General features: G+C 47.2%; 1 long non-coding RNA gene across 4 annotated transcripts; it reads left to right on the plus strand.

Moving 5' to 3' along the window:
• Positions 1–6,199: 6,199 nt before the first annotated feature.
• Positions 6,200–10,527, plus strand: LOC125551180 (uncharacterized). Of its 4 annotated transcripts, XR_007302232.2 has the most exons (9): positions 6,201–6,516; positions 6,652–6,766; positions 7,584–7,640; positions 7,943–8,126; positions 8,215–8,308; positions 8,565–8,635; positions 8,710–8,837; positions 9,245–9,325; positions 10,286–10,527. It is a non-coding gene; the product is annotated as an uncharacterized LOC125551180 (long non-coding RNA). The 4 variants fall into 4 exon arrangements; XR_015600568.1 differs by having other exon boundaries at positions 6,200–6,516; positions 7,584–8,126; positions 9,413–10,527; XR_007302230.2 differs by having other exon boundaries at positions 6,200–6,516; positions 7,584–8,126.
• Positions 10,528–11,071: the final 544 nt, after the last annotated feature.

Below are 11,071 nucleotides of genomic sequence, written 5' to 3' on the forward strand. Positions count from 1 at the left end.
TTCTCTTCTGGACGGCGGACCGTCGGAGATGTTCTTTGACAGGTTTTACTTTTGAGTCGACTCATAGGCGGTGCTCAGCCAGTCCCCTGGGAACACCCGGCATGTCAGAAGGCTTCCATGCGAAAATGTCCAATTCTCACGGAGGAACTGGATGAGCGCTTCTTCCTATTTGGAGTCGAGTGTTGTTGAGATATGAGTCAGAGCAGCACTGGGATCGGTCGGGTGAATGTGAGCCGGCTTCGTTTCGCCAGACGATTGAAAAGCCGATTCTGTAGCAGGCTTCTTGGCTCGCAACAAATCACCCGGGTCTGCAGTCTTCTGGTATTCCTGCAGCTCCACCACTGCCATCTGAGCATCAGCGATCTTTGAACCTTTCTGAAAACACTCTTCTGCTTTCTTCCGATTGCCCATAACAGTGATCACACCTTTGGGACCAGGCATCTTCAATTTGAGATACACATAACATGGTCGAGCCATGAAGCGTGCATAAGCCGGCCTGCCCACAATAGCGTGATAAGCACTCTGGAAATCTACAACTTCGAACGTCAACTTTTCTTTGCGGTAATTCTTGGAATCACCGAAAACCACATCAAGAGCAATCTGGCCGAGTGACTAAGCCTTCTTCCCAGGAATGACTCCATGGAAACTCATGTTGCTGGTACTGAGTCTGGACATCGGAATGCCCATCCCTTTCAGCGTCTCAGCATACAGTATGTTCAAACCACTGCCGCCATCCATCAAGACTTTGGTCAGTCGAGTGCCTTCGACAACTGGGTCGACCACCAAAGCTTGCCTCCCAGGGGTGGCAATGTGCGTTGGGTGATCGGACTGGTCGAATGTGATGGCAGTCTGAGACCACTTCAGATAACTGGGTGTTGCCGGAGCAACCATATTCACCTCACGGTTGATAACTTTCAGTCGACTTTTGCTTTCAACATCAGCAAAAATCATCAGGGTGGAATTGACCTGGGGGTATCCATCATCACTGTCTTCCTTGTCCTCAACTTTGTCCGACTCCTTTTCCTTATCTTTGGGCTGCTTGCCCTGGAACTGCTGGATCAAGAGCCGACACTGTCGAGTGGTATGTTTCGGGTAAATGAACTTACCCTCTTCATCTTTCTTGGTGTGGATGTGACATGGCAAATCCAACACATCATTTTCATCTTGGTCTTTAACTTTCTTGGGGTTCCAAGGTCCTTTGGGTTTCCCCTTAAATTTTCCTTGAGTTACAGCCAAGGCTTCCCCAGGAGCAGCTGGCTCGGCTTTCCGCTTCTGTTTCCGATTGGAATTTCCTCCGGTTTCTTGAGCGACTGACTTGAGCTTGCCACTCCTGAGTCGATCCTCATCTTCACCATTAGCGTACTTGGTGGCAATCTCCATCATCCGATTCAGAGACATATCTCCGGTTCGACCGAATTTTAGATTCAGTTCTCTGTACTTGACGCCTTCTTTGAAGGCACAGACTGCTTGGTGGTCAGGCACATTCTCTACCGTGTGATGTAACGTGATCCATCTCTGGATGTAATCCCTCAAAGTTTTATTCGGCTTCTGCACGCAAGACCGCAGTTCCGTCAGCCCTGCCGGTCGCTTGCATGTTCCTTCAAATGTGGTGACAAACACTCGGGCGAGATCTTCCCAAGTGTAAATGCTGCTGGGTGCTAACTGATTCAGCCACGCTCTGGCCGAGCCCTCCAACATGAGAGGCAGGTGCTTCATAGCCACTTCATCATTGCCACCGCCAATCTGGACGGCCACTCGGTAGTCTTCAAGCAAAGTATCGGGCTTGGACTCACCAGTGAACTTACTGACTCCAGTCGCCAACCTGAAGTTGGGAGGAATCACAGCGGCCCTGATGGCTCTACTAAAGCACTCTGGCCCCGAAACATGTACTCTGCTGCTGGTAGGTGCATCTCTGTCGTGACCTTCTCGGTGAGCTCTGTTCCTGTCGACCAAACCTTGAACGAGAATGGATCTCGCATCAAAGCCTGGTTCCCTGGGGTCGACTGGAATCCTTCGCCCAACACTATGAGGGGGCCTGTCATCTTGCTGTCGAGGCACATACGACCCGCTCCTCGGGGGAGGGGTGGGCACTCGACGTCGATCGTCACGATCGAATCAGTGATCATACTGCTCACGGTTCCCGTACTGATTACGCTGGTCCCCACGTCCCTCACGCCTCGGGGGCGATCTTGGGCTATGAGCCGACTGGACTATGTCTGCAGCAACGGATCTGCTATGAATCTTGTTCCGCGACTGAGAAACAGCGGAATTCTGGTCTCCTGCTGCCCGGAGTAACGCTCTGATCTGCAGCAAGCCTCTGCCAGCCTCCGACTGGGAAGGCTAAATCGACTCTGCTATACGGGCTGCAGCTGCTAAATTCTGAATCGGAGTTCGATATACTTGCGGGGGCAGAAAGAGCTGACGTCGACTGGATTCTGGAACCCGTTGTCGCGCACGCTCGTCGAGTGCTCGCTGGAGGTTCTCCAGTCGAGTGCGCTCGGCCAAGTTTGCCAGGCGCGCGTCCTCCAAGGCACGAGCCTCGGGGGTTTCTCCAACGATAGGAGTGTGCAGTGCATCCATGTTCCGGCGACGAAGTTCTTCTCTCTGCAGCGACGTGAGAGGCTCGGGGAGATATTCCTCATGGGGACGCGATGGGTCGCCTCCACCTGCGCCTCCGTCGGTGCGGGGAAAACCGAGAGGACTGGGCGGTCCATCGACCATCAGAACCTCCGCCGCCGGATCACTACTGTCGCACTTGGATGCGGTCTCTACGGAGCCAATCGACAGGTCGAACAGGCCGTAGAGGGATTCGTCGGGCTCGATCGCCGCGACTTGAGGGGTGGCCGACTGGCGTGCCACCGCGTGTCTCACCCACCGCTGAAGTCTCGACCGACCGGAGCGCTTGTGTCGGCGGGAAACAGGGAGGGAGGACAACACAGGAGCCGACCGATAGTGGGTCGACGGTTGCCGCAAGAGGACGCCGCGGACGCACGCGCGAAAGTGCGTTGCCCCGCGGACAGGAAGTGCGTCCACGTCGAGCGGAGCCTCCTGAAGCCAAGCGGAGTCGTCGGCGATGAACGTGAGCGCGCCGAGACGGATCTCGCGGCCCTCCACCAAAACTCCGCCAGAAACCATGATGATTTGGATCGGAAAAGATCGCAACTCCGCCAACAAATCGCTAAAACACCGGCCCCAAGGTGGGCGCCAACTGTCGTGGTTCTAAGCCTGATAGGAATGTAGGGGGGTAGGTATGGAGAGGCAAGGTCTTAGCTATGGAGTAGTTGTAAGCACACGAGGTTTACGAGTTCAGGCCCTTCTCGGAGGAAGTAATAGCCCTATGTCTCGGAGCCCGGAGGCGGTCGACTGGATTATGCGTGTATGAATTTCAGGGGTGCGAACCCTTTACACTGAGGAGGGGGGTGGCTTATATAGAGTTCGCCCGACCCCTCCGGCCCTTAGTTGTGCAGGGTTTTAAATACATTAAGGTCGGGCGTTACTGGTAACGCCCCTAATAAAGTGCTATGATGACCATAAAAGCTACTTAATAACCGATCGTTAGCGTGCGGAGTGTCTTTAGGTCTCCTAGCCGTCGAGTGGTTGGATCTTGGTCGAGTGATTGCTTCTTGGTCGAGTGTTTTCGAGTCTATCGAGTGGAACACCTCCAAGTCGATTGAAAGGTGATTTGTTCTAGAGATGTCCTTGGGTAGGGCAGTTGGGACAGGTCCATGACCCTACCCTAGGTACATAGCTTCATCAGGTGGTGCTTTTGTGGTGGAGGGTGCGGAGATAGCTGGCTCCATGTTTCTTGGGGTATTGCGGTCGTGGCAGTGCTAACTCGACGATAGGTGGAGCCATGGCTAAGATGTGGTGAGGTATGGGTTTGTGTGTGGTGGGGAGGGGGGCGCCAGATCTGGCTTACCCATGTTCGGCAATTTGCAACGGCAAGGTGGACCCACCACGACAGTGTGATGTTCATTAGTGAGGTCGATGGTTCCTAGAGACGGCGGCCTTCGGCGTTGGCAGACTGCGAAGGTTTAGTGTTGTTGGGTCGCTAGATCTAGTTAGTTTCTGACCAAATGTAGCTCGTTGGCGACTTGCTGTGCACTCTCACCTTCGTGCTTCGCCAAGGATGAGGTGTTAAGGTGGTCTCTGCGTGGGGACAACGCTTTCACAGCATAGGCGTGTGTCGTCCAATCGAGGTGTAGGATGATGATGTAGGGTAAAACCCTAGGCGGTGATCTTCTTCACACTTGGAGGTCGGGAAGGAGAAATCAAGAGCAAAACACAAAGAGAGAAACACTCAAGACAAGATCCAAGTCACACATCCACTAAATCCACATGTACATACAAAATTCAAGATCTAAATCTAATAAGAGGAAAGTAAAATATTAAGATAGTTCTTCCCGATCTCTAGGAGAGAGAGGCCTTGAATCCAATATGGATCTTCACTTAGAGGGGCCTTGAATCCTCTAGGGATCTTCTCCCATGGAGGTCTTGATCTCCATGGGAGAGGTAGGCAAGGAGCAAAGCTCTCTAGTTCATCTCATATGCTTTGCTAACCCTAGAAAGAGGAGGGGAAGGTCTATTTATAGTCTAGGGTGCAATGGAGAGGTAGGTGAGAAGATACAAGGGCACATGGCTGGTTTGCACATAGGCAAGGCCGGACATCTAGGCATTGTCCGGATGACCGGTTAGTCACCCCGATGGTCCGACAGGGTCGTTACAACAATCTTTAGGCCGGATGTCCAAGACATCGTATGAATGCCCGGGACATCGTACGGATGTTCGAGCTTATTCCGGTTGATCCGGGCGGGGTCTTGGATGATCCGGCTCCGGGCTTGGCCTTCAGGTGTCTTCAGGATGCGTAGCCGGATCGTCCGGACCACGATCTGGATCTCTGGGCAAGTGAAGGCTTGTCCCATTTTCTTCTTCTCCTTGGCGATATTTCACTCCATTGCTTGGACTTGCTCCTTAGCTTCTCCATGGCTAGTTCCTTGGTACCTAAGCACAAAAAGTGTCTCCATTTGAGGTAGTAGCCATGTCTCATGTGATTCAGAGGGAAGTTGAACAAGGATATAGTTAACATCGGTTTTTATAGCTCTTGCACGAGCTCTCGTCATCGGTCCACTTGGTGTCTTGGGTGATGATGGCATGTCCATGGGAATGACCGTAGGATGCTTCGCATCAGATGATGTTGGCCATCTAGTAACGGTGGAGATGCTCTAGGCGGAAGCTTGCTTGGCACTTGCCATCACACGATGGAGGCACCTACAGGTGTCATTGTCCTCCATGGAGGCGCCTCCATGGCGCATCTTTGACCGTTCCACCTTAGGATCTAGTTCTTTTGGCGAAAGACTAAGACCCGGCTCGGTCAAGCGACGACGTCGTCCTTGCAATGCCCCCCCCCCTGGATTGTAGTCTTGAAGACCGGTGATCTCGTTCGCACTCTTGAGGGTATGAACACTCACAATATGTGTGGTTGGTAGGTGCATGGTGGGTGACGCACGTGTTGATGTCAAAGCGGCTGCCTCACATCCACTCACATTATGACTCTTGTGACACTGATGATGGTGGCAAGTGGAGCGCGGTCACAACATGTCCTTCATCATTAGCCGCCTAGCATGTCCCTAAATGTATAGCGTCTCGGGGTGACATGGCGACAAATATGCCATGCAATGGGCAGTTCAGGGTCTATTGGTGCAAGGCACGCTTCTCCCTTCTACGAGCCTCGATTCTCAAATAAGAGCTGCCTAATTCTTGACACGCTCGATTGTTTGGCACGCTCTTGGTTGGTCGTCCGTCGTGAAGTCAGAGTCGCTTGTTTGGAGAGAAATAATGACAATGACAGTTTGCAGGCAACCTCGACGGAGTTATTAAACGCATTAACGTGCGCAGAAGGGGGGCGATCATGGGTGATAGACACGTCATCGAGGCATACTGTTCTGGGCTGCCCAATGGCCAATCTCGTTCGTGGAAGCAGATCCTGGTGTGGTGCGTGGCCAATTGGAAGGCTTGTGCGTGTGGGGCGTCTCGACTGGATGCTGGGTGTTGGTCTCTGAAGGTGGTCCCTGCTTCATTACCGGGCCTGATGTCAGTGAAAAATCAATTACGATGCAAAAAAGGGCTGCTGCTCGCGTATACACCAGATAGCACCTCCCCAAGGTAAATATCTTCACCACTAAGGAATCCCACGCACGCGACCTACCCCCCCCCCCCCCCCCCCCCCTCTCTCTCGTTTCCTCTCGCCTCGCATCACCTGCGGGAGAGGAGGCAGTCACACCAATTTCACCGCGCGTCGAGGGAGTAGGCGGTCGGAGGAGAAGGCGGCGGTTTTGATCTGTGATCTGCCTCGACCTGGGAGGTGGCGGCGGTTTCGATTTGTGATCTGCCACGGCGTGGGAGGCGGCAGATCGATCCGGTCGGATGCGCCCGCGCTGCTGCGCTGTACCTCCTCCCATTGGAGCAGATCGGCTGATGAGGCAGATTGGCCGCAGGTGGCGGATCCGTGGATATGAGGTATGTGGCACGGCATATTCGGTGGCGGCGGTGACGTACGAGATGGCAGCGGTTGCAGGCTTCTTCTGGGTTTTCTCTTTGATATCCATTTGTTGCCTTGCATTTTTTGATTCCTCGTCTGTTCTGGGTGTGAAGGTGTTGGAAATGCGGTTCAGAGTGACGAGATGAGGAAGCTCATGTGGCGCTGCTATCGGAAGGAACATCTACTCCGCTGGAATAACACCAACATAGGAAGAGGCTCTCCAATATGGTATATGCCTTTTCAGTTCACGCACATTTTTTTTAACTTTTCACCTAATGATAGTTCAGTAGTGAGAAGTAAATAATTATTCAGTACTGCAAATTTGGTTGATGACATGTTCTGAATGCTGGGTGAGATTGAGTGTGTCCAAGGCTGTCCTTTGTCCAAAATTTATAGGGCTTCATTTGAGTCGTGCCTTTCTTTGCACCATGCAGGTTCGGCCTAAATATAGCTTCTCCTTTGTCCAAAAATATCTTATATTTTGATACGGAGGGAGTACCATTCGATGAGCTCAATTAACCTCTCAGAGAAAACCCAATAGTTTGTTGTAACCATTGTATGAATTGCTGCGCCCTATTCTGAGTTTGTCATTCTCAGTATGCAAACGAATCCACAGAAGAGATCATATGTACCAACTAAAACCAACTAAAAATCACATCATATTTAGTAGCGTGCCTTGAAAAGCTTGTGAAACGCCACCTTCTTTGTTTCAAAAAAAAAAAGCTTGTGAAACGTTTCCTGGTAAGAAGACCTTTTCTTATTATTAGTGTAGTACTGGAGAAGAATAGGGAAAAGCTTGTGAAACGTTTCCAGGTAAGAAGACCCACAGTTGCACAAATCAACCGTCGTATACTGTTAGTTGGTTGCACACTGTAATGCTACAGTGTAGTACTTGCTCTGTGTTGGTGTACTTTCCCATTCACATCAGAGGAAAGCCAAACGCTTCTACTTTGCATTTGCCTATTGGCTATTAATAACATAGTATTAATGCACCATATGGTTTCAGTTCGTAAGGTCATTGTATTTGTTATGCTTCCTTTTGCAGATATTGAATCAACTGATACGAATACTGTGGCTGAAGCACTTGCAAGGTCCAAGAAGGGTTAGTAATTATATCGCTGCGTGCATCTTTCCTCACCCTAATTAGTTCCTTACCAGGAGATGAGTCCATGCATGCAGAGTATGTCTGGTTCCCAAAAACTCTTGTCACCAGCCACTATCTACGTATACGAGTGGTCTATATGATACCAAAATCTTAGCATCAATGTATCACTGCAATTTTCTGTGTCATCTGAATTTAGCTGCAGGAATTGTTGTATCTTTGCCTTTCTTCTTCATATTCTACTAGATCGGTGCTACTAACTGTTTGAGTATTTCTCAATTAGACTGATTGTGTTGTTGTAGTTCTCTGATTTTGGAAATTGGAAGACAAAAACAACTCTTCACCCTGAACTTTTTTTAATTGTACCATTGCTGTTGGAGATTTTGGTGCCCGGAAATAAAGATAATAGGATATGATGTACATACAACAACATCCATCCTCACTAACAGTGGTGGTACTGGTTGTGGCTGCACTGCAATTGCAAATGTATAATTCATTTATGTTTATCAGTGTAACTTGCACAGACCCTATGCAACATAAAATGAATACTGATTGACATTCTCATTGATTGCAGTCTGTCTACGAGTGGACAGTAAATCAACAACAAAGCATGATAAAGGCAAATGATATGTTTCTTCCTGGCCAGATGGCATTTATTTTACAATATGGTATCCTCTTTAAAATTTCTCGTGTTGGTGTCTTTGTGTACTTAATTATGTGATGGTGATGATTATATACATGTCATTTATAGGAATAGTGACCATGATGTGTACACTGTAATCTCTTTCCTGTTTTCCTTTATAGGAATGATCAGACTTCCTATAGTAGGCTTAATGAGAATTTCTTGTTTATCGAAGTGTTCAGTACTTTAATACAGTTCACTATACGCAATGTGCTGTTAATCATTTTTCTTGTTCCAACCAGGAGAATAGAGTTAACAGTGATATTCCAACATTTCTCTTCACAGGAGCAAAGTTGTTTGCCCTGTCCCAGAGGTACGGGAATAGTGACCATGTCGCTGTTTTTGTAAATGTGTTTTTCTGCTCAAGCGGTCATATTGTTTCTACAGGCAATGATCATTGTCAGCGTGGATGGCTCTGTCTGTACTTGACACGATTGCCAACATCATGTCATACCTTACACTTGGATCATCAGGGAAGGTCTTCAAGAAGAAGAAATGGAAGAGGTATACAAAAGGTATGTGCTTCAAAATGGAAGTGGTTTGTTCTATCAATCTATCATAGTAGAGGATGTTAAAGTGAGACCTAAGAATAGGACTACAGGAAAGCTTTCTTTATTAAGGCGTGAGAAAACATGCTAGAGTAAATTATTTAGATCATGGATAAATGTTGGACGAGTGTTTATATTCTTACAGACATCGAGAAGTCTGGCCTTTGTTTAGAAAGTTTAGTCATATTACAAAGCTAAAATTTATTATTATTTTCTTAGTCGAATTGACTTAGGAGTTGAAGATTGAACCATGTCAAGGGACCATGGCATTATCTTAGTTATCAGTTCTGAATCACCATGCCACAACATTATATAAATCAAATTTTTTTGTTTGGTGCCCCTGGTGATCCTGTTTGTTGTGGTTGTTGCTTCAGGTTTGCTCCTCCTCTCCTCTTTCGCTAGATTTTCCCAATATGATCATCACACACAATGAAGATATTTACAGCTACAGGAAGGTGCGATTGGCTATGTTGTTGTGCTCCCCCCCCCCCCCCCCCCCCCCCCCCGATTTATTTGATCGATTATTTCATTGCATTTTGCAGATCCAGGTTTAAATATAACACGCCCTACCATACAATAATGCTACTCTGTCTCTCCAGGATCACGCTAATTTGTTGATGAATAGATAAATTTCTATATCAAACACGTCATCTGCTGCTTGATGTTCTTGCCTTACTAATTAGTCTTTGATGAATACGTAAATTCCTATATCACGCCAATTGCTAATTAGTTGATAAATAGATAAATTCCTACTCCCTCCGTTCGGAAATACTCGTCATTGAAATGGATGTATCTAGATGTATTTTAGTTCTAGATACATCCATTTTGGTGACAAGTAATTCTGAACGGGGCGAGTATATCTAATATGCCATCTATACTGGTTGATATTGTTGTTGTACTAATTAGTATCTGATGTGCTTTCAAGTTCTGATGCAATTTAGAACATCCCTCTTTAAGCAAAAAATTGTTTGGCAGTAAAAAAAATGTAGCTCTGAATTTAGGAATCACTTGCCCTCACTAGCGTCTTGATGATTTGGCAAGATGTATAGCTACCTAATGTATATTACTTTCCCTTTTTACAACCTCAAAGCTGCTGATCATAATGTCTGGTTGATTAGAAGCAATAACACAAATTACTGATACACTTGCCTGGTAACATGACTTGATATTCTGATAGATGGTGTCGTCTGTCACACAACCTATACATACAGTTAGAATGCACTGACCTATTCTGCTGCTTACCATTTTTTGTGCACGTCTGATATTGTAGCATGTTCATTTGGATCAGTAAGATACACATTCACTCTTTCTCTGTAATATGTAATTTAGAGTGTGTTACTTTGGCTTTTCTAATTGTAATACAAAAGCATTATGACTTAATTGATTTCCATTTTACAAGATAACATTTTTTGCAGGATTCAAAGATGATTAGTACCTGCTTTTCATGGTTATTCAAGTCGAGTGCTGAGTGGATTCTATGCTAATCTTAATCAAATAGCCAGGACTAATTAGAGCGGTCCCTACCATGTAAATTGTAGTTCAAGGGATACTTAGTCACTACTATGTAAATTGTAGTTGAACAGATACTCCATTTGTAAATGTGCGCACATGTGCATCACTCCAGAATCACTGTTAATTTGCTATACATTCTTAGCCACTGACAGAAGTGCGCTGTCCCTGCAAGAAAGAAATCACGTTTGCACTGTACAAACACGTTAAGAAGTCCAATGGCAAGAAAAGTGCGCAGAGTCACACCTCAGGAGGCGCGCCCAGGGCGCGCCCCATCCACTAGTTCTCTATGACAATGTGTGTGGATCTTGTGGGTGGTCAGGTCGGTCGAATTCCTGTCTTACGGACGTGTTGTAACAAATTTCTCTGGTTTTCTGCTAATTTATCAAACAATTATATTCTTCATTTTAATAAAATGAATCAAATTTTAAAAGGCGTGACACCGAAAATTCTTTTTGCGTGTCAACTACCTTACAAGAAATTTACTTCGTTTTAAGGAACACAACATATACATATATGCTCACAACATGCACCACACTCTCACTCTTATGAATAAAAGCACGCAAACTCTACCTTTATTAGTACCTTGGAGCCACCGATTCAGCAGATCTTGAGATTGATAAAGTCGTCACATGTACCTCATAGTCGATAAGCATGTCATACCATTGAAAAATAGTACTGAAAAGTCTAAA

The sequence above is a fragment of the Triticum urartu genome, chromosome 4A (assembly GCF_056163025.1).
Source record: "Triticum urartu cultivar PI428250 chromosome 4A, HENAU_Tu73, whole genome shotgun sequence".
Lineage (NCBI taxonomy): Eukaryota > Viridiplantae > Streptophyta > Magnoliopsida > Poales > Poaceae > Triticum > Triticum urartu.